This window comes from Falco cherrug, chromosome 17 (genome assembly GCF_023634085.1).
Source record: "Falco cherrug isolate bFalChe1 chromosome 17, bFalChe1.pri, whole genome shotgun sequence".
NCBI classification, from domain to species: domain Eukaryota; kingdom Metazoa; phylum Chordata; class Aves; order Falconiformes; family Falconidae; genus Falco; species Falco cherrug.
The window spans coordinates 4,053,204-4,076,866 of NC_073713.1; the positions used below are offsets into that span (position 1 = coordinate 4,053,204).

General features: G+C 46.4%; 1 protein-coding gene across 11 annotated transcripts in view; it reads left to right on the top strand.

The window, feature by feature from the left end:
* The first annotated feature begins 4,820 nt into the window (after window positions 1–4,820).
* The window catches only part of ZBTB44 (zinc finger and BTB domain containing 44), a 44,561-nt gene continuing 25,718 nt past the window's right edge, over window positions 4,821–23,663 (top strand). For all 11 annotated transcript variants that reach the window (XR_008735441.1, XR_008735442.1, XR_008735438.1 and 8 more), the window contains exon 1: window positions 4,821–4,975. The gene's annotated coding sequence lies outside the window, so the exon portion shown is untranslated. The remainder of the gene's footprint in view (window positions 4,976–23,663) is intronic.

Here is a 23,663-nt window from a genome sequence, read left to right on the forward strand (position 1 = left end):
CAACCACAAATCCTTCCTTATTCTTGATGGAAACATCCTTCCTGATGTGTCCTAGGACCATAACGTCCCTTTTCTGCTGTTATCTTCTGCTTAGCTCATCCATCCTGCTCTTACACCCCTCTGCTCTTCTAGATCTCTCTTTTTCCATACAGATACCTGCAAAATCCATCCTCAGTTGCCCGAGCAAGCAGGCAGGTTCCCAGAGCACCTGGGCAATGGCATTTTGGAGGGGCTGTTGCAATTCAGAGCATCTTAGAAAACAGGCTCCTTTCCTAAACCACCCACTTCAACCTCCTCTTCTGCCGACCAGGATGCTTTAACCCCCAGGACTGCACTCGCTGAGGACCAGGCAAAGCGTTCCCAGGTCTGGAGAGGACATAAACCCCAAATCTTCCCGATGTCTGGAGAAAACCAGGGGTTGCCAAAGAGGGAAGTGGTGCTGGATTGAGCTAAAGCAAATTAACTACGTCCTGGAGACGGCAGCAGGCAGGAGGGTGGAGAGGAGTTGGCTCCTGCACACCGGTGGTAAATTAAGGAGTAGGTGGCGAGTCCTCGAGGGTGGGAGCGAAGAGGTTTTCCCTCCAGAGGTGCTGAGGTTGGGGAGGAGAGAGGAAGGCGTGCAGGGAAGGTGTCATTTGCTGTCGGTGCTAATGGATGCATCCTGCCAGGAGCAGGAAGGCAGGCTCCTAGCAGCACGGGATCTGCTCCAAGAGCCGCTGCAGCAAAGGAAAACGTATTCCACAGGCTGCAAGAAGAGGGTGAACCAGCCTCCAGGCTGGAATTGCACGTTCCGGCAGCTTGAATGGGGTAAGGGAGGGAGAGGTGCAAGGATTAAAGCAAGGGGCCAGATGATACCAGTGACCGACAGGTGCTGTAGCTGGGTGGGTGGGAAACCACGATTTCTGTTTAGACAGACAAAGGAGGCTTTAAGGGGATGGTGGCACAGCCCCCGGCCACATCCATCCTGCCGCAGACAGGACCCCGTTCCTCAAAGCAGCTGCTGGCAGCACGCCCCGAAGGCAATGCAGGACCACTCTGCTAAGCATCCCTGGCTCCGGCAGTTTGCGTTCCATTTAAAAGCTGAAGGTGGAAGCTACAAGTCACCCTTTGAAAGCTTTCTCCTCATTTTCCCACTGGTGTTTGATACCCATCAAATTCCAGCCGGTTAATCCAAGGGACCCCCAAAGTCCCTATATTTCCCTATAAATAAGCAGTAGATGCACAGAGCAGATGTACCACTGAATTACTCAGGGTTTATGTTGGTGTTGCTCCATCTGTGCCCACGAATCGAGCCCACGATGTTGTAAAATGTGCGTAAGAGCAAATCCCCTTACCGGGAAAATATGGGAGTTGGTATTTTGGCAATTCATGGCAACGCCTCTTGCTGAGAAACTGCAACTCCACAGGAAAAACAAATAGTAATAAAGGATGACCCCGTAGCTTAGGAAACCCGAGCAGGCGTAAATCAATACAGCTCCCTCCTTGATTTACTCCAGCAAACAACGTGGCTCCAGGAATGGCTGAAGAACCTCTCCAGATATCAAGGGCTAATAAATTGTTATTAATAAAACAACCCCTTCTGCCAGAATGAAAGGAAATTCACATCAGAGTCAGGCTGGGAAGGCTGATGTGCTCCTCCGTGGTGATGATGTGCAGAGTGCTCCGCATCCCAAACCTGCCAGCTTCCCACCCCACCATTAATTGGAAACCTAACGAGGTGGCAGCTGGGAGGCAGGTGTGCCATTGCAGGAGGTGGTAAGGAAAAGGCAGAAAGGGGAAGAAGTTTAATAAAGGGTGCTTTTTGTTTGTTTGTTCGTTTATTATTATTTTTTTTGCAGGGATGGGGTTGACTGGCTGAAGACATAGGTCATTTTTCTGAGTGAAATCAATGCACTGGCCAGCTGCCCGCCTCACAAACACCACTGTCTGCAAGGCAGCTGGCATTCCCGCTGGGGACACGCTGGTGATTCGGAGGCAAATCCAACCTCCGTACACTGATTTACACCGGCCGAGCATCCTGTGCTTATCTCTGCTGCAGGGGAGACCCGGGCATCCCAGCACCGCTGGTACCGCTGGCCTGATGCTGGGGCCGTGCTTTATTCCTGGGGGGGTTTATGTGCAATGAACTCATTCCTTAAAAAAAAAAAAAAAAAAAAAAAAAAAGGCAAGGTGGTGGTTCACTGTGCAGCTTTATGGCTTCTTTCCTGGCTGCACACGGCAGGTTTAAAGGCTTCACTCAGAGGATTTTGTTATTTTGCCGAAGCACAGCGAGGACACAGACCACGCTGAATTTTACTGTCTTCTAGATGGGAATTTGGGTGGGTCGGACCTCGTTTCCCTCCCATGCAAAGCTCCAGGAGCTTGCTCAGAGCAAGTCTCGAGCAAGTGGAACAACTCACAGCAACACCCAAGCCCCTCTGCTGTGCTAACTTGAAGCTTTACTCCCGAAATTGCCACAAATCGGCGCGTTGAAGCAATTGCACAAGGTGTGACAGGACGGCTACGGAGTCAGCGAGAAAAAGCAAATCGATCCCAGCATCTTCAGGCAGCAGCACCGGCTCTGGGTTGGCTAAAATCACTCGATCCCCAACACTTTTGCCACCAAACCCCCCCCAGCTCAACACTTTTCCTAGCAGCATTTTGAAAGGGAGGGATGGCATCTCCTAGGTTTTTTTTATTAATCCGCTGCAATTCGGGAGTTAGGGTGGCTCGCCACGATTCTCCCTTGCAAATGACTCACTGAGGCGGCCGCGACCCATGCACGCGCGCAGCCTGCTGACACCCCTGCTATTCCCCCCCCCTGCTTTGCACGGGGTGGGGGGGGTGGGGGGGGGTTGCAACGTGCATCAGGGTTGCAGCACAGCTCCCTGCAACCAACAACCCAGTATGAGGAAGCCAAAGGAGAATTAAGCAGCTGAGAGCCCTGGAGAAGGCGAGGGCTCTGGTTTTCTCCCCAGTTTTGCAAGGAATCATCTAAATCAGTCCCAGGGTTTTTACAACAGAGCGGGGAGTTTGGCCTCGGTTTTTTATTTTTGCCAACAGAGCAGCGTGGAGTTTTCCAGGGGCCAGTTTTAAGTTTTTTTAGTGCTGATTAACATTTTTTGGACCACGGCCTTTCAATCTGTTTCCTGCTTCAATTTACTGAGTGCTCATCGGGAAAAAAAATCCCAACAACCCAAAAAAACCCCAAACCAAATCCAAAACCCCACGGTAAAACAAGCCGTGGAGGAAATGGTTGCACTAATCATGTTAAATTAAGCAGTGCTTACCCTGAATTAGCGCAGATCTGGACCAAAATAGAGGGGTGGCTTAATTAGAGACTTAATAACTATAAATTTGATGGGGATGGATGCAAACTGGAGGGTAGCTGGCACAATCCTGGCTCCAGTGGTTGCATGCACTGGAGCACCAGAGGGGGTTGTGCACAGTCCTAGCCCCAGGGGTGCATGCATCGGAGCACCGGGGGCATTGTGTATAGTCCTGGGCCTGGGGGTGCATGCACAGGAGCACCGGGGGTGGGGGGTGGGGGGGGGGTGGGTGGGGCGGGTGGGTAGGTCCTGGCTCTGGAGGTGCATGCACCAGAGCAGTAGGGGGGCAGGATGCACCAAATGCACGGTCCTGGGCCCTGGGGGTGCATGCACCGGAGCACCAGGGGGGTTGTGCACAGTCCTGGCTCAGGGGGTGCATGCACCGGAGCACTGGAGTATGTGTGTGTGTGTGTTGTGCATGGTCCTGGCCCCAGGGGTGCATGCACCGGAGCACTGGTGTGTGTGTGTATGTGCGTGTCGGATGCACCATGTGCATGGTCCTGGCCCCAGGGGTGCATGCACCGGAGCACTGGGGTATGTGTGTGTTGTGCATGGTCCTGGCCCCAGGGGTGCATGCACCGGAGCACTGGTGCGTGTGTGTGTGCGCGTGTCGGATGCACCATGTGCACGGTCCTGGCCCCAGGGCTGCGAGGTTGTGCATGTTCCTGTGCCCCGGGGGTGCATGCACCAGAGCACCAGGGGGGGTCGGGTGCACTGTGTGTTCAGTCGTGGCCCTGGGAGTGCATGCACCCAAGCACTGGGGGGGTTGTGCACGGTCCTGGGCCCCAAAGGTGCATGCACCGTAGCACCGGGGGGTTGTGCATGGTCCTGGGCCCCAAAGGTGCATACACCGGAGCACTGGGGGGTTGTGCATGGTCCTGGCCCCCGGAGTGCATGCACGGGAGCACCAGGGGGAGTCGGATGCACCATGTGCACGGTCCTGGCCCCGGGGGTGCATGCACCGGGGCCCCGGGGGGTTATGCAGGGTCCTGGGCCCCGGGGGCGCATGCACCGGAGCACTAGGGGGAGTCGGATGCACCGTGTGCACGGTCCTAGCTCCGGGGGTGCATGCACCGGAGCATCCCCTGCTCGGAGGGGTGGGGACGGGACGCACGGGAGGCCCCAAGCACCCCAGTCCCGGGGGCTGCCAGGCGCGGAGACCCGCGGGGGGAAGCGGCGGATCAGGCCCGCGCAGCCCCGCTCCCCCCGCCGCCCGCCGCGGGGTGCCCGGCCCGGCCGCTCCCGCTGCTCCCGCTCTGCGCATGCGCCCCCCCCCCCCCCCCCCCCGCCGCGGCGGCCCCGCCCCCGCCGCCCCGCCGCGGTGCACTGTGGGACACAAACAAAGTGCCCGGCCGGGCGGCGCGGCGCGCAGGAGCTCGCACCGCCGGGACCCCCTCCCCGCCCCCCCCCTCCCCCAGCTGCCTGCGCGTGCCCGCGCCGCCCCCCCCCCCGCGCAAACCTCTCGCGGGGGGGCACGCGCGCCCCCCCCCCCCCCCCCCTCCCCCTCCCCGCGCCGCCTGAGGGGGAGGCGGCGGCGGCCTCCTCCGCCGCCTCCTCTGCCGCCTCCCGGCCCGCCGTCATGGCCCGTGCAGGGCCCCGGCGCGGCCGCCGGTAGAGGGGCTCGGCCTCCCGCGCACGCCGGGCCCAGCCGGCCCCACCGACCGCAGGTAACCGGGGCGGGGAGCGCGGCCGCGGCCCGGGAAAGGGGGCGGCGGGTGGCGGCGGCGGCCGTTGGTTCCCCTCAGGGGCGGGGGGACGGCTCCCCTGCGCGCGCAGGCGGGCGCCCACCCCGGGGAGGGCTCTGCCCGCTGCCCCCCGCGGGCCCGGCCCTCTGCCCCCGCCCCGCCGCGGCCACGCGTGGCTCCGGGGGGAGTCCCCGGGGCTGCCCGGCCCCGCGGGGGTGGCACTGCGCCGTGCGCTCCCTCCGCCGCCTCCGCACGTGTGTCCCCGGCCGCCCCCCGCGAGGGCCCGTGCTGCCCGGGGGGGGGCCCGTGGCGCCTGTGAGCCCGGGGGCGCGCTCGGGTGCTGCCCGGGCACACGCAGCCGCGGAGTTTTGACGATGGGGCGGGGGGGAGTTGTGTTGATTCCCGCATCCCAGCGGGATACCTGCTGCCTTTTCCACTGCAGGCTTCTGGGAGGAGAAGAGGGATTCCCACTAGCTGTTAGGCGAAGCTTGCCGTCCCTTTGTTGTTGGGGTTTTTTTTTTGGTGTGTTTTGTTTGTTGTGGTTTGTTGTTTTTATTTTCTTGCAACACCCCTTTCTGCATCTTCTTTACTGCCCATCTGCCGTGGTCTGCAGTGCTGCCTCCACTTGCACCCATGTCCACGCACGATGAGGATATCGTAGTGCTCGTCTGCCAAGATCTGTTGCATCGAGATCTGTTGCATGTTTTTCTGCTCTCCCTCCATGTATTCGGGGTTATTTTCCTATATGCAAACATAAACATTGGCAGATGCTGGGGGGGGGGGGGGGAGTTGCATAGTCTGCTTCTTGCTTGCCAAGAGCATGTTGTCTCCTTTCGTACACACAGGGCAAGGGTACCACTGCCTTCCAAAATCTGCTGTACTTCTTTCCACACACAGGTGTGCTGGGGGATGGCTCCATGCTTGACCACCGCAGCCTGTTAATTATATAAAACCTAGGAGGCTTCTTCCTGTCTGCAAAAACCCGCTAAGTTTTTTTCCACCCAAATAGACATGCACACATCTTCCACCAAAGGCTAAGAGGTGACTCCTCCAGCCCGTCTCCTGTTTGCGCTGCGCAGCTTGTTCTGCCTGCTGATGAGGGGGAGTATGTCTCCTCCTACGTATGTATACACACCAGGGTTATCCCGCTGACTGCCTACCAGAAGCCGGTGCATCCCGCGTTGTGCGTGTTTGTACACATCAGGAAAGGCTCAGGCAGCATTTCACTGGCAGCCTTTGGGAGGCAGGCAGGCAGGCATTTCTCCTACATGCTTCCAAGGAGAAGGTTTCCACTGTTTGTCCTTTCATGTCTTGTATGTTCCCACAGACGCCCAGCGGCAGCTGTTTTGGTGCCTGCCCCCAGACCATAGTACTTCCCTGCTACACGTGCTGGAGGGGTCACCTGTTCTTACCCATTTCTTATCTCTTCTTGGCTGCACTTCATGGCTGCCCGCTACATCTTTCTTTCGTGACTGAGACTTTCAGCCCTTTTCCTTCATGTGCTCTGCTGATACTGCAGTGTGGTACAGTCAGGTTAAGGCCTACCTTGTGTTTTGTTTTGATGTTAGGTTTTTTATTTGCTGAGCAGTCCACCAGAGTAAAAATAAGTAGTCTGTGTACTTCCTTGGGGTCTGCAGACCCCAAGTTGGAAAGCACAGTTCTAAAATAAGTTTCATTTCTCTTTTCTGGTCATACACAGAACTTGTCCAGCCTAGGATCTATTGTGATGTTTCTAGAAGTCTCCTGCTTTCACCCTGTGTGAAGCCCTTGGTTTGCCATACGCACGTGGGGAATTTCTCAGGTTTCCCAGTTACATGTTTGCCCCTGCTTTCTTTCTGTGCTTCTGCCTGACGTGAGGCTTTTCCTTTTCCCCTTTTTTAATTTTTATTTTATTTATCCTTGGGATGTCTAGTACATTTAGCTTTTACTTAGGTGGAGGTCACCCAGTTCACCTCCTGAGTCGATCCCCAGCCTCTAGCTGCGTGTTTTCACAGACGAGGTGACATGTTGTTTATCACATGTGGGGCACGCCTGTGGCACCGCTCTGCAGACCCTGCAAGGTGACACTGGGCAGGAATGGCTTGCATGCAGGTGGGTCACGGACTAGCATCCAGGAGTCTTTTAGTATTTTGAGCGCGATGTGCTTTTCTTCTGCCATCAAGGTCTCTTACTGTAGCTTGACGTCTACACGCAGCACAGATCCAAGGTGTGTGATGCACCTGGAGACCTTGCTTGGGCTTAAGTGCATCTGTTTACAGAGATAGAGCCGCACAAGTGTTAACCTGCTAGCTTACCAGTATAAATGCCTCCATTGATGTAGAACTGTTTATACCAGGAACCAGTTACAATGCTGTAAGTGTCTCTCCCTAGGGACTACTTCTATTTGAACAGCTGTTTTTAATCCGAAACTTTAATTGGTGCGAACACTCCAAGCAGTCCCTTTCCAGGCGAAGGGAATTTCCAGCCCTACTTTAGTCTCCCCAGGTGGATGTTGCACGGATGCTGACTTGTCAGGAGGGAGGATCGCGCTTACTTTCCCACACAGGAGGTTTCGTGCTGGTTTTGTTTGCAGGGTGAGAGAATTCCTCTTTTTGTGACTGTCGGGGTTGTGTTTGGGGGGTTTTGGGGGGGGCGGAAGGTGGGGCAGGGGGACTGTCCTTACGTATTTCTTCTGTAATATGCAAGAGAAGTAGTCAGCAACTGAAACTGAATCCTTGCCATGTTTGTTGCAACAGGAGGTTAATCATGAACTCTGGCAACTTTTAAAAGGGGTGGTTTCATTCTGCGGTGTCTGTAGCAAATGCATGCTGTTAGGAGGGTCTGGTCAGCCGTTTGCAAAAGGGATCAAAAGCAAATACAGCTTCCCTCCTGTGTGAAGTTGAACGAGCATCCGAACGTTATTTTTGGTTGTATCCCGTGACTTGCTCGAAGGAGGCTTTTTATTTTTATGTCCTTCTCGTGAATGGATGTGCGATGCCTGTGATGTGAGATGAATGGTGTTCGTGTGACTTGTCACTGATAAGGAGAAGGTCCAGGGTACTTTGTGCTTGTATTGGTTGCTTCTGATCTAGCATTTCGCCAGCATTGTGTGTTACATCTGGTGAACTTCTTTTTCAATGGGCTTTGTGGAGGTCTGGGTATCTTCCTCTGAGGAGATCTGGTGGTATGTGTAACTTGCCTCCTTTTTAGGTGTTGTAATCCGCTAGCTTGAGCAAGAAGAAAGTTGTGCTGTGACAAAGCAGCGATGCTTTTGCTGGCACGTGACGAGGAAGGAGATGTCCCTTGACGTAGAGGGGATTGTCTGTTGACATTCTTCTATCTCACCCGCTTATAAGTAGGTTATCCCTGCTCAAATTATGCAACTGTGCAGACAGCCAGACTTCAGGAATTCCAAATGCTTCAACGTGTCGAGTGCTGACTTCTAAATTAAATGCCACAGTTGCAGAGTGCGTTCACAGTCTGTCACTTGAAATATGACATCAATCTTGGAATCGCGTGTGGCTGAAAAGGGGCAGCAACTTAATTGCTTGTTTCTTTGAAAAAGTGTTGTGTAAGATTGCAGGAACAAAACTGGGTGAGAGATGTGCCTCTACCTGTAATAGTGGTTTGATATGGAAGCAGGTGGCTAGCTTTTCAGCAGTAAGAAGCAGGACAAAATACTGAAAATGCTGATTTATATAAGAAGTTGCAATGCCTCACTCTTTGTGGCTGCTGCTGTTGCCTTGAAAGATGCAGTTTCTGGTGCATAGATCTAATTAAATAGTTGTGTACTTATTGCTAAGTAAACATAGGAGTCCATTACTCTTAACTTGCCTTGGAGATCAAATTGATTCTTCTAATGGTTTCACTGGATGAAAACAAATGTCTAGTACTGCTTTGTACAAGGTGCCAAACGAAATGGTGGTGGTAGCAAATGAACTGCAAACCTGATAAAATGGAATTTGTGCATACGGATGGGAAGAGAGGAATTGTAAATGCTCGGCATATCATTTAATTCTTACGTTCCGTTTAATCAAGTTATCTTGATTAATCAAGTTAAGGAAGTGACTTAAACTGTGCGTTATTTGTAGATAGCATGTTTTTAATATATTCCAATTTAGAGCTGGGGAAATGATTATTTCACATGAACAGGTTTTTCAGAGCATGTGAAAGATGGGATAATAAGGACTGCAAAATGTGTGCTGGGCTCAGCATGTGGTCTGTGACAGTGGCCAGAAGTAAATCATTAGGGGGAGAGTGGAAGAGCATACACAGACAGCGCGATAATCATTCCTCCATGCATCTACCAGTGGTGACAGGGTTGAAAGTGGCCCGAACTAGAGGGCATGTGCTGACAGTCATGTTCAATAGCGCCAGTTGAACCTGTCCTCCATGGATTTGCCTAGACCTTTGGAACAGTTTATACTTGTAGCTTTTGCAGTATACTGTACAACGAATCTCACAGTTTGTGCAAAAATAATTCCTGGGTTTGGGCTTATTTTTGTTTTAAACCCAGTGAATGGTAATCTCTTCGAGTGACTGCTAGTTTTTGCGGTGTGAGAAAGAATAAAGAATCTTTTTGCAGTCATCACCTCATTTGCAATTTTACAGATCTTTGTGTTCTCAGTTTTCTGTCTTTAGTGGTTTTCGGGTTTTTTCTTTTCCAAGCCGTATTGTCCCAGTCTATTTAGTACATCTGATTTGACCACAGTATTTATTTGCTTGCTTTATCCAAGAAGACTGAATAAAGGCAATTTTTTCAGAGCATTATTCAGATTATTCAGATGCCTTATAATAAAGGGACACTTTGTAGCTCATCTGTGATATCGTTACACAGTAAACATTGATAATGTTTTATATTCCGAAGTACAAATGAACATAGTAATTGTAGCGAGAGCTAGTTTAGGGGTAATACAGATCGTGAAGAAGATTCTGGTTTATAAAGCTGGCTACAGATGGCAGTTGATACGGCATTTTGTGTTTGGATGTTACCAGGAGTCCTTCATGGAAAGCCTGCAGTTATGGTGGGTACTTGCCAGAGTTAAGTCTTTTGGAAGGTTTTGGAAGCATGGAGATGCTATGTCTTGTGGAGACCCAAGAGCCTTAGAAATCTAGAACTTAGTGTGTTTGGGTCTAACTGGTGGGTTAAGGAGCAAGTTGGTCCCATCTTAGGGACAGATGCTTACGTTGTCTTGGAGCTCTGGCAGTTTCTGCAGTTTTCTTCCAGCGACTTGGGTTTTTGTTTTGTTTGGGTGGTGGTTTTGGTTTTTTTAAAAGTGGATAAGTACCCCTGTTAAGAAAGAACTTCTCAGTTTCTGTGAAATGTTCGTAAAAGATGCTAGAGATTTCAGAAAAGTCCTGCATAACTCTCCTTGTCCCCAGCCTGAACTGTGGGTATGGTTCTGCCAGTCCAGGTTTGGCCATACAAGGGAAGAAAGTTAGAAGGCCTGAATAATTGCTGCTCACCTGATAAGGTGATTTGTGGATGAATACAAGGATTTTTAATTTTCAGGGCCAAGAAGAACTCCTTTTAGGCATTTATCTGCATAAATGAGTCATTAGGAAAGTAAAGGGTACACATGGTGCTAAATGGGGGATGACACAATCACATTCCTGCCTTGCTTAAACTTGTTCAGGATTCTTTATAGCTGCTTCCGTTGGAAAGGTGGCTGCTTGTTTATGTGTCTGTGACACCTTGACTAGCTGGCCACGGTCCATGCCGTCTGGATTAGCGATGCCTTTTCGCCTCTTCACATTGTACACAATGTGTGACTTCGCCTTGATCTCTCCCCTTTGCTCTTTACACAGGTTTTTCTGTGGCGTTGCTTGTCAGCGCAGGCTTCCAGCACTTCGGGTGTTAATGGGGCTAGCATGCTTCAGGGAGATTTAAGATTTGCATTGAACTTCAGAAAAATTCATTTATTGTAGTTAACGTGGATTTTGTTAAGGTGTAACGCTTCCTTGCTAATCTGGAATAGAAGTGAGAGAAGGAAAGCTGTCATTTCTTGTAATAAACCTGAATACTTCAAGCAACAAATGAGTTGACAGGTAAGCTTTGTGGTGAGCTAGTAAAAACTAGCACTTAGCCAAATTTGGCTGTCACAAACCTAATGATTGTGATATGCAGTTACAGTCATTTGTTTCTGTAAAATGAGGAGACAGGTTGTCATTTCCAAGTGACAAAAATTAAAGCCTCACGCACACTAAAGTAGGAGGCACAGCTTGGGGGTGATAGCGGAGGGCAGAAATTCCTTCCTGAGTTTGGTTGCTGACGTAATGCACCCAGTTAGGCACTTGTTTTCTCTTGGGGAAAATGAAGAAATATGTGTGTGAGGAAGCACAGGTAGGTTTTTTGGTGTGTTTGGTGTTGTTTTTTCCCCTATTGACTCTTGCATGGATGTAATGCAGTAGTGCTACCGAGAAAATAGTGAGCCATACTGGAAAATTTTGGTATGCGGATGCAAAAGACCATGCTGTTTCTCTTGATATTTCTTTCACATGGTACCACCAAAAAGAAAGGGATTGGAGATTTTGGCTTTTGTTACTAATTTGGGAGGCTGGCTTGAATAATCTTTTTGGTGTATGTTTTTTGTAAGTTGATATGCTTGCAGGGCTTCTGAAAGTGAAGACTGAATTGCTATGGGTAGCCATGGTAAAACAAGAAAAATTAGCTTTCTGGAATTGAACTAGAAGGTTGCTGCCTCGTGGCAAATGAAGGTACTTTATAGATATTTTTTGGCAATTTGCAGTACTTAGAATAATTTAATGTTTAGCCTGGGTTTTGGTGGTTTGGTTATTTTGTTGTGTGTCATTCGTTTTACTGCTGTTGAAGACCAAAGTCTATAAAACCGAAGCCTTGCTTTTTATCACGCAGAGTGGGAAACCGTCATGTAATGACTTTTCTACGCCAAGAAATTTGAGAAGAATTTAACCTGAATTTGCACAGAGCAAAAAGTGTAAAGAAGGTATTAAGATCACATAAAAATTATGCATGAACACTGTCATGGAAAGAGTGGTTAAATCTGAATGTGTGTCTCGGGGATGTAACACATCAGTCCATTCCGTATGATCTGATTATGGTCTGCAGGGCTTGCCTGCGTGAGGATATGAAGAGGACAGTGAACTCACTTGTTGCTTTTATTCTAGTTTAAAAAAAGATGAACCCGCAAACTCTCAGATACGAGATTTGCTCATATGTTGATGGCACAAATGTCTCTAGCATGTGCTTTCAGGGCAAACCACTGTTCGACTAGCGATCTAGTAGTTTGAGCATGTGCTTTCTCAGAGAACCGGTGAAAAACAGAACTTGCAGGGCAGTGAATCCATTGTGAAATATGTCAATACTTTCTATCTAGGGAAGTTTGCACATTAATTTTTATTATGAGAATAAACGTAGTTCAGTATATAACAAGACCTTTTAGCAGTTACTGCTCATATTGTTAAATGAGCCTGACTTTTAAGTACTATCAGAAAATTTGCTTTTATGTGTTATGTGGAACGCTAATGTGAGATTCCTACAATGAGAAGTTTAAAGTGCTGGAGGCTGGGGAAAGTGGCATTTATCTGGTTTGCTTATTCAACCATGTGAAAGCTATATTAGGCACATAAAGTTTATACTTCGCACTGCAGCTTCAAAAAGGCAACAAGTTAAATCTGGGGCCTTTGAAGTAGTGAATGGTAACATTCTGTTCTCTGGAAGAGCTGACTTCAAATGATCACACCAAAACTTGAAAAATGTGGTGGTGGCTGGGGAGAACAAGACTTGGGGCAGGGGATAAGGCTATGAAAATGTGTGGAGTTTCTTGTGTGTTGTTAGTAATAAAGAAAAGCCAGAATCTTGTGCCTGATTACATTCCGGAAGTTCTTCACTCATCCCGTACCAGATTGGTGAAAATTTTACTGTTTTAAATTCTCCCCAGATAAATCTTACTTGAGAGTTCAGCTGTTGCATGAAACACGGAATTTGTTGGAGCCAGCGAACCTCAGTTATGTAGAAAGGTACAGTCTTTTAAGAAAATTACATCTATCTTTATCTGTAAATGGTTTCAAGAAACATCTTGTCTTCTAGCTGTTGCGTAAAAATTCAGTGGCGTCAGATCACCAATTTACATACGGTGCACGCTACTGTACTGCCCTGATTATTGTAATCTCTTCTTTTAATTAGATCCTGAGATTAAGAGCTGTCTCGCTGATCGGTGCACATAATGTATGCCCCATCGGTTCTAACTAGTACATGTTTCTAGCTGAATGTCACCTGGTTAAGTCTGATACTCTGAAAAGATCTAAGCATAGTTTACTTTACAGACGTGTTAAGGGAGAGATGCACAGAGAAGAAAAACACACCAAAAACCTCTTTTTGAGAACCTTTCAGGAGGTTAAAATAGATATTGACAAATACCTGGCAAAAACGGAGGTACTAAAATACTCTGGTTGTTCTGTGGGCCTTTCAGTTAGCTGTTCAATTTAATTTCGTAGTGTGGAGATCTTGCTCCAAAGTTGCTGTTAACAGTTAGCTTCCAGATTATAGCTCAGTTCTGTTACTAGCTCCCTGGTATATAATGTCGAGGTTTTAATTTCATACTGTTGGATTTCCCATTAATTTTGTTTTGTTCCTAGGACTCCAGTTCTCAGTCATTTGTTTTTACGTGTTGTGATGACGAGACATCTTAACCTTTTCATCAGTATTTTTTGAGCCAGTCTCTACGGAAACACTCGGAGATTGTTGCTAAAACAAGTCTTTATGACACTTCATGGGTAAACTCTTTAACCTGTTATTTCAAGTACATGAATTAGTTCTTTTCAGCCGGCTCCTTAGCTTCAGATTGTCTATTCATCTCCTTGTTTTCACTAATAGCTCTATATATCATGTTTTTCAACCGTTTTAATTAAGTTCTCATCATATGTGGCATTTCCTTTTTTTTTTTCCTTCTGAAAAATATCAAGTCAGTTTGACATACTTTAGCTTCAGTAAACACAGGTGGTGTCCCATTTTCTGTTTATTTTCTTATTCTTCCTTCTTTTCTTCAGGTTGTTTGCATTTAGCCAGATTACTGCAGTGGTATACAAACACCTATAATCATTTATCATTAAGAGATGAAAACATCTCTGTATTTTCCAATAATCAGAGCTCCCGCACTAAGTATTTGAGAGATGAAATTAACACAGTGTTAATGTAGCCAAGCTTTCTGGCAGGTGCGTACCACAAAAAGAGACAATCTTTGAACAGTCCTGCCTCTTCTCCTGGTACACTAGCACCTTTTCCCTGAGAACTAAAATACCTGTTTGCGTGTTTGTAGTCACAGCGTCTAATGGAAACATTTGGAGATTGACTCCTAATGAAAGGAGTGGTAACATGTTTTACACACCTACAACGTGATCTTTAATCTTCAAGTTTTATCTAGACTAGGAGTTGTAGCTATGCTTTAATCTCCTTGCTGTATTAATCTAGCACACTCAGTGCCTACGTACAGAGCTCTCGATTGTCTGTCGGTGGTTCCTAAGCTTTTTTGGTTATAAGTTGTTGTCAGCTCTCAGCTTCTCCCATCAGTCAGTAGAGTCTGCTGTGGCCATGGCCATTTGTAATGCTGTGCAGACTAATTTTCATTGGTGAGAAGCCAATGGGACCATTTAGCAACTTAAATTTCACTATGTACAACTTGAATTCCAGCTCGGTGATACTTCCACAGTGAATAATTTCCTGATTTATCTGTGTATTGGTTATCTGCTACAGAGTTGCCTCATGACAGCTGTGAGTTTGTCAGCTGCAGTGACCAGAACTCTCATTTGTCTCTGATTTGCCCGAGACCTAGGTGGTGTGCTGTTCCTGCAACAGAAATTAAAAAGGAAGGTTTACAATAGGATTAAATTCTTTTGCCAGTTTGAGATCAGTCAGAAGAAAGTCTTGCAGGCCGCTTCCTGTAGGCCATGTATACAGGATGGCAAGGGACAAGAATAAATCTTGGAGTGTCACTTTCACAAGGAAATGACTGGTCAGAGCTGCACGAGAGTCTGCTGCAAGTATGTGGCTTCTGGTGAAATTAATGGATGTGGCCTTGGCATCTGTTACCTATTATGGTCAGGCAGGTGACTTCTTAATTCTGTGAGATGCAGGGGTTGGAAGAGATCCTTTCTGAGTTCCAGGATGTATGCTTGGGGGTTTCAAACAGATACAGTCTGCAAAGGACATGCTGGAATCTGTGTTGGCCCAAATAAGTAACTTCTGTGTCTTGTTCTGTTCCATCACTGGGAAGTTTTTGAAGGTTTGTGGAGGCACTGTTACCGAGAGGTTTGGCTTGGTTTGGGTGTACGCATTCCCATCCTTTCTGCTGTGTGCTGGGCGCTAAGGTAGGCTCCTCTTCAAGCTGCAGTATTTCTTCCTAGCAGCCTGCACCCAAGGCTGTCTTTAATACCTCCTGCCATGCTGTCAGAACATGACTGCTGAATTTTTATATCTGACTTTCTTCATTTGCTAATTAGGAAAACGCAACAAAAATCCTTGAGACGCGTTGTGCTTCAAATTATATGTAGAAACAGCAGTTCCTGAAAAATTGTGATGGCTTAACTAATGGTTTACAGCTTTTACTTTGTTATGACCTCGTGGTGCAAGAACAGCAGCTCTGTGATATATTTTTTGTTGGTTTTAATATTCTAAAATAAAAGTAGTAGACCTGTTCCTCTCTTTCATTACCAAAGATGTTGTTTTTTTATGTATCCAGCAAACATCCTGCTTTTATATGCTGAGGCAGTCTTGTAGCTTGAGGAAGACTTTGGTCTTCTTGCTCTGGAATCCGTGTGCTTTTTACTTGGAGCTTTGTAGTTTAGAACCAGTACAACAGAGTCGTTTGGAACTAAGCAAATATTTCTGATTTATTCTTGGTCTGTGTTGCTTTAACAGCGGGCATCGTGCTGTTTGTGTCTTAATATCCATGGTGTAAAAAAAAATTCTGCAAAACAGAGGAGGAAATGGAAGAGCATGCTAAGGTACTGTCCATCTTCTGGCGAACAAAGTCGCAATCAAGTAACAGGAACGTGCAGAAGCAGATTGCAAGAACAGTGCCTTCCCCTGCCCTGCTTCACAGTGGAGATTTGGTAATATGTTGTGATCAGGGTCTCTAACAAGATATTTTGGCTTCTATCTAGGTCCCTTCGGTTCTGTTCAGATAGCTCTGAATCAACACAGCCGCACTAAGCGGACGCACTAAGCGGATGTCTGCCTTGCCCTGTGTGCCCAGAGGGCAGTGGCAGTTGCGGGATAGGGTTACTGGAGTTTTGAAGGAGTGCTGGCCAGGAGTACGCTCTGCTTTGCATGTCAGAACTTTGGAACCCGCTTCAAGGTGATGAATGAGGATGACAAAACGATTTTGCTGAGCAGGCCCTGGGCTCGTCGTGACAAAAGCTGGGGAAAGAGATGAGAATTTTTGTAACCGTTTTTAGGAATTTGCACAGAAATGGGAGCTCTTTCATTAGCCTAATACCTGGTGCGTATCGGTTTCTTTACCACTGAGTAAAGCACATGTTCCAGCATGTGGAGATTTTGAGTTTGATGTGTTCAGCAGCAGCATTGGTCTCTGCCCAAAGCTTACACTTCAATGCTAATAGGAGTAAAAACAGAAAGCCAGAAGAGGTGGATTTTTTTCACTCTCTAGTATGGGAATATACTTCAAGAAGTTAATTAGATTGACTTCTTTTAACACCACCATATATGACACGGTGGCCCAAAACAGTCCCTGGGTTTTGAATGATAAATTGCAGAGGTGATAAGTTGCTGGGAGCCGCAGCATCTTGAAGAGGAGGTGTATCAGCTCCCCTCAGTTCCACACTCAGCTGAAGTTCCAGTCATGCAAACAAGTTTAAGTCTGTACTCTTCTGAGGGGAAAGGAGTCTGTTGTTACTGCAAAAAATTGCACCCTGAACTTTCCCTTAAAATGTATATGTAAATGTTTTCTAATTTTGTCCTTTCAGAAGTATTCTGTTGCAGCTGACCTCCCATCTCAATTTACAATAAAATCATTTGTAGAATAAATTGCTGGTTTTGGCACCCTACTCCTTGTCTCAATGCTTTCACCAGCTCCGAGGATTAAAATACACCTACCAGATTTGCATCATGCAAATCCACTTTTCCGTCATCTGAGTAATTCTTTTCCTATCCACATTAAAGATTAATGCTTTCAGTAGCAATGATAATGTGAGCCGGTGCTGTAACTGTGATCTAGGACTTTGCCATGCCTTCACACATCTTCTTTCATCTCGTGGCATGTTACAGTTAAAGCTTTTGCTTTCTGTTGTCAAAGGGTTTAATTTTGGAGAAACTTGGGATGTGTTAGGAATATGAAACAGGTATTTCATGGACACTGTGGGCCTTTCATGTTCCCGAATAATTATTTTGGAAGAGGAGGTGTGGGATGCTTTTTCTCCTTGTCCCTTGCAGGTAAATGCTATTCCTGCTCTGTCAGAGGACTTGGAGTAAAGAAATAATATGTGCTTTTGCACCTGCCTCCATTTCCTGTCCTGTCAAGGTTTGCCTTAGTTGGTACCAAGCAAGTCATCATGGACCATGGCATAGTTCAGGATTTTCAGATGTGCAAATTTTTTCAGCAATTTTTGTGAAGAGTTGCAGCCCTGGTGCTTTGACTTTGTAAACCACAGCCCTTACAGCGCTCACAAGGAGCTTAGCTAAATGCTTACAAATTCATTTAAGATTGCAGGGGGGAGCTTATTGCTACAACACGTTTCCACGAGTGGTAAACAGTTGAGACCTGGGTGCACGGAGTTCATCTTTCGTCTGAAAATTATGTAGGCTGTTCCCACAGACCTGGATCAGTTAGCGTTATTTGTGTGCACTTACACATTTGAACCATGGCTGCTTCCTGATGGTGTTTTAGTCTGCCTCTGTGAAGCTTAACGCTAGTTTTGAAATACTGCCTGCCACCCTTCTGGTGGCTTGTACCTAAAATTTAGGAAGATGATCTTTTGGAAAGTCTGTTTGCCTGGGGTTTTTCAGAGGAAGAGGTGGCTGCTTGTGAAGCAGTTTGCCACTGCAGCATCCTTGGAAAGTGCTTTTGGGGGGAAAAAAAATAAAGTGGTGAACATGGGTACAAGCTTGTGTGCAAGTACAAAGAAGGTAACAAAAACTTCTTGTGAGTGACACTAATGGTAGATAGAGTCAACAGCCTCAAAAGTTCTGGCATGTGAACTTGTCAAAAGTGGTGTGCCAAAACCCCAATTTTTACAAAATAAGTGGCCTTATCAAATGCAGCACTTGTGGAGTACATAGGAAAAGCACAACACGCTCTGTTATATGCCTGCTAGTGTGAAAGGAACTATTACTGCTAACAGTAAATAGATGGATTGTAGTCCTCAGCTTACTGTGTGAAATTGCTCTACCATTAAAGCTCCCAAGTGCAGCTCTCCGGAGTTAACTTATCTCACCATCAGCAATTCATTGCTGGGCAGACAGAGGTCTTCCCACAGGGATGTCCAGTGTGCAGCTCAAGAGCCTTGTCCAAGAGCAACTCCCCCACCCCCCAGCTCCTTAAAAATAGAAAATGCCTGAAAATTGTCCTCTTCTTGAAGCTGGGAGGAAAAGGACACAGGAACAATTTCAGTGTCTTGAGGTATTTCAGTGGGAGTGGTTTGGAGAATAGAAGTCTGGTTCCCAAACTGAGAGGCCAAGGACCAGGGCAGCCCCGGTACTGAATGCTCTCCTGTTTTTCGCAGTGTATAGTATCACCTCAGCCTTCGTTTACAGACTGCAGCTCAGCATCTATTTCAGGTTTTAACATAACGGTGTTTATGAAGCAGCTAACTTAACACTAGCTCCTTTGTGCACTTACAGTTTGAAGTATGCTGTCCTAGAGGAAATTGAAGTTCTGAAACACTGCATACTTATCTGGATGGTTCATTTCCCCGGTCCAGTCACCCACTGCAGCTAAAGGTTACAGGTTTGCATTCCACAGATTCCAGTACACCGAAGTGAATACTGCACATTGACGTAATTTTGAGCACAGAAACCTTGTGTTTGCCTTCCCTGTTTTCATAAATACCATCAGACTTGCCAGTGGTGGGCTGAGCTCAGACTAGGTTTACTGGCCTGACTTAAAATACGCTTTAAAGCAAAGTTTAGCAAGTGCTGTTGACTCGTTTGAAATGAGAATGGTGTGGCAGCTCCCGCCAGCAGTTTTTTTGTCAAGTAAAGCAAGGCAAGATTTGTGGTGGGAGATAGTACCTTTTATTAGGCCAGCTGGTGTTGGGGGAAACAGATGTGTGTTTAGATACATGAGTGTTTCAGGTCTGAAATAAAAGTAACAAACTCAAGAGTTAAGTACACGCTAAGAGCTGTTGTTGTAATTAAGTTATAAAGTTAACGATACTAACTAGCTAGTTTGAGGGAGCAAAGGGTGCTGGTACCTGTGTAGCACACTGAGAAGGTGACAGAGGTAAGGTGGTCCAGGTCATGCATTTATCCCCATAAGAAGATTTGTCTGTGTCTGGGCTGCTACTGCTGTTCGTGGGACAGTGCTGTAGCCAGTGCCTGAGGAGTGGTTTGGGTTAAAAACAAATGCCAAAACTCAGAAGGTAACTAGTGATCTGATTTACACTGTGGCCTCACAGGTGATCATACCTGAGCAGTAGGGTGGCAGTTTCCTAAGGTTTTTGGGCACTGAAGCTGACCTGGTATTTATGCGTCTGAAGTCTGTTGGTTTTAGTGTTCAGAAACGTCGGTGTTTTCATGCTATTTTGTAAGTTGCCACGGATCAGGATACAGAGGGGTGGAGTGGTAGTTTTGCAGTGCTAAAAAATTACTCACTTCTGTTGTAAAATGATGTAGCTCACTGAGAGACTGAATGCAGACAGCTCTATGAGTTTGTTTCACGGACTCTTCCAAAGAAAAAAAACCCCAAGATTATTTTAGATACCATGTTTCCAAACCAGTGATTTGAGCCATAATATGAGGCGGTAGGTGAATAAGAAGCGAAGTTTTCGGTAGGTACAAGTAGGCAGTATTAAGAAATATTTTTCAATTCTGTAACAGTTACTTTTCCATTTAGACAATGTGGTGCACACTCGTACTGATTCTAAGCACAGAAACTTGACATGTGTTTAATCATTGGCCCAAAACAGTGTATGTGAATTGCTAACTCTTGCTAAAACTTGTTTTTCAGTAGCCTTGAAACAGTAAAAAGGAGCTAAGTTACTTGGAACTACTTAAAGGTCAGGTCTACATTAGTGTTCCTAGGATTAAAAAACCCAAACAAACAAAACAAAAACCTAATTTTTTTATTAGTTGTATGGTTTTGTTGTACAGAGTTGTAAGGCTTTGATACAGTAGTACTTACCTTCAGGCTGCTTTTGGCTAATAGTGAAGAAAATTCTTTTTGCTCTGGAAGCCCTGAAGTGCTTGCATCCAAATTGTCACCTTCTCCGGAGACCCGTGCTTTGGTGGCGAATCCCCCCATGTTTCCAGCGCAGGAATGCACACTGGAAAAAAACTTGTCTCAGAACTGTAAGTCTCTGTGGCAAAGTTGAGTACAGCCCATTAAATACAGGCTGAAATGTCATGCTGAGAATATTTTTAAAACTTTTGGAAGTGTCTTTACATTTCAACGTGTTTCTCGTGAACTTTGAAATACTCCAGTATTTTGTGGGCCAGGATATGCGGGGGGATGTGGGGAGGAGGAGCCGTGCCGGCAGCAGCTGGGAAGGAAAAGGCAACCACCGTTCCTTTGATGATACCAGCCCCAGTCCCTGCTTAGAGAATCGCTGATGGTTTGTGGCTCAAAGATGAACAACTTTTCCAGCTCCAACCCACTTATTGCTTAGTTTATGTGCGCACCTTGATCTCCCCACCCCAAACGCTCCCAAGTTACAGTGTATATTTAGTTCTAGTTTATGGCTCTTTAATCACTCCTGAATGTAGCGCCCTATACCTTTATGGTCTAATGACTGCTGCCGTGGACTGCTTAACAATCGGTAGCTAATAAGATGTGACAAAATGTCATTTTGAAATGGTGACGATCTAGAGATGTTCGACTTGAGGTGAAGTTGTTGTCTTGCAGCCCTTTACCCTCTTTCATCACTGTGACTTAGTGTAGCTATAAAAGCGCCCCGTGCCGCTGAAAGATTAACAAAGAGAATTGAACCATTTTATAACCTGGCTGAGCTTTAGCATGCTCATGCTTTTCATGCGGAAAATATTTTCATATTGTTTAAATTGCCTTCTAAAAATATTTGACGTTTTTACTACCTCATTAACTGTAACGAACTGATACTGTTCCCCCTCCTCAGCCCACCCCTTTTGATTTTTCTGAAAATAGCGTGCATATGCATACATCCTTTGTCCACGCTGAAGCCTGTGTAGGAACCACTTGTTTCAGTGGTGGTGTCAGTGCAGTGAGGGGGAAGGTCATTTTGCAGAAGTGACTTAACAGAGCAATACCGTACATTCATGGCAGGCACGCCGCTCCTGTAATAAATTTAAATCAATTTATTGCACATCACTGACTTCCGCTATTTTATTTTAACTTCTGTAACCAGATCAAGGTCAAGGAAGCAAAAGATGAAAGGAGAGGGGAAAGGAAGCCAGAAGGGGAGAGGCGGGCAGGAAGGGGGAAGCAAGACAAGGAATGGTTCGGAGCAGGGTAGCAGAATAGAGCGCTCCCACTTAAGAGACTGAAGGGCTCAGTGTTACTCGTTCAGATGAACAGAGAAGGAAAATAGGTTAGCCTTCTGGGTGCGTAAGAATTGGGGGGATCGCTTGCTTAGGTTTTTCTCCATGTTTATAATTATGTATTGGTACCGTTCCTAAATACCAGGCACACCGCTGATAGTTCTTGCAAATGTATTATTCTTTTTGTAGCCCGTTGCTGAACAGAAGTACTTCTGGACTTCCGATGTGCCAAGGAAGTGCTGCAGCAACTGGGAATTCAGAAGGAAGGGTATCCCAAGGCCATTTTAGAATGCACTGTTACAAGATTTTACTGTCGCGTTTTGGTCTGAGATCAATTAAATATGCTTTTCATTTGATTCATGCTGGAGAACAAACAGTCTGGATCTTCAGATGCCTCTTGAGGTCGATATGTTTTCTTTCAGTGAAGGGAATGTTTTGCTTGTGCTTAACTTCTTCCTCTGCAGTAGTGTGAAATTTCATTTTAAATCCAAATGGCCATTATAGTTTCACTCAGACTTCATATATATGTTGTTAAGTGTTAGTTAATCTGTTCTCTCAAACAGATATTTTTCCTCTTGATACTGCAAAGCCTTTCAGACAAAGTGAAATTGTAGGAAAAAGAAGAAGCCAAGTGTAAATGTCTGTAGAACAAGGTGGGCTCTGACAGCTGCCATTTAAATATGTGCTAAGACTTGTGAGATTTGTGGTAAGTTGTTCCAAACTTGCAGTGCTCTTTGTATCTGCGAAGTTCCACATGAGCAATTTGCAAGCGTGGTATGTTTTTGCATACATTTAAGGGAAAGGAGAAGGATGATGTGAAGAAGCTGGCTGACTCCGGGAAATAATCAGATCCAATTATGTTGCTGATGTTTAACCACCAACTTCACTGAGATGATGTTTCTATATCATGTTAATTGTGTGAGTCATGTGGAACACAGAAGACTTTTCATGGAACCTTGGGGAGGGCTTAAGAAGGTGAAACGTGGTGGCTTATGTTTCCTTTACAGTGAAATAATTCAGAAATAATTGGAGAGAACCCAGGAGCTGATTTTCCTCGTTCAGAGATGCTCCGCTCTCTGCAAATAGAGACAGCCTTGGTGGCCAGAGAAGTTCCACTGCGGGGGCCGAGGACGTCTGGGCATATTGCACTTGGCTTGGCACGGCATCTTTCCTCTGTGTATTGCAGAGAGATCGAGTCATGGATCAGCTTCATCCTCCTCAAATCAGAGGCATTTATTTTTCAGATACTGCTGCAGCCTTAAAACCTGCGATGTGGGGCATGCACCCCTTTCTCCTCCTTCAGGGCCTTGCACACAAACCACGCATCTGCTCCCACACAGAAGAGAACTGGTCCCCAAGAGGGCAGTTTTGTACTTTTCAGAAGAAAGAAGTTGCCCTCCTCATATTACTTATCGCATATATAAAATCAGTTTATGTGTATTTGATGTAAACTTAAACTTTCCTTTGAGGTTTATAATCCATTGTGTTTTTGAAGGAATTTTCAATAACTTCTCATCCTTGTCCAAAGCTATTTATTAAAAGCAGCTTTAGGCAATCAGTACCTGCGCTACAGCAGGAAAGCAGAGCTATTGGCAACTCTTATTTTATGTTTACTAGCTTGAACTCTGTCCTTTGGAAATTCATGCTGTAGTTTCTCTAAAGCTTTTCTGGTATTAAATACCTTGTCTGGGAGATTTGCTTGCTCCTGCACACTTGTAGTGGACCTGAGCTAACAACTTTTCCACTTAAAAGAAACGTTTGACAAAGCCTGTCAGGTTTAAGAACCGTAAACAATAGTTTCATGGGCCCAGAAAATAAAAATACAGGTTTCTCACACAGATGATAGTTTTAAAAATGCTTTCTTTTCAGTATTACAACATCTGTTTTTCCCTAAGCTGTGTTAGGAATTTGTTTTGAGTGGGCAGTAGCAGAAATGTGGAAGATGATATTAGTGATAAATTGCAAATAATTTGATCTGCGTTTTTGAAAAGTACAGGTAGGTAATGGCATTCTGTAGAGTTAGTC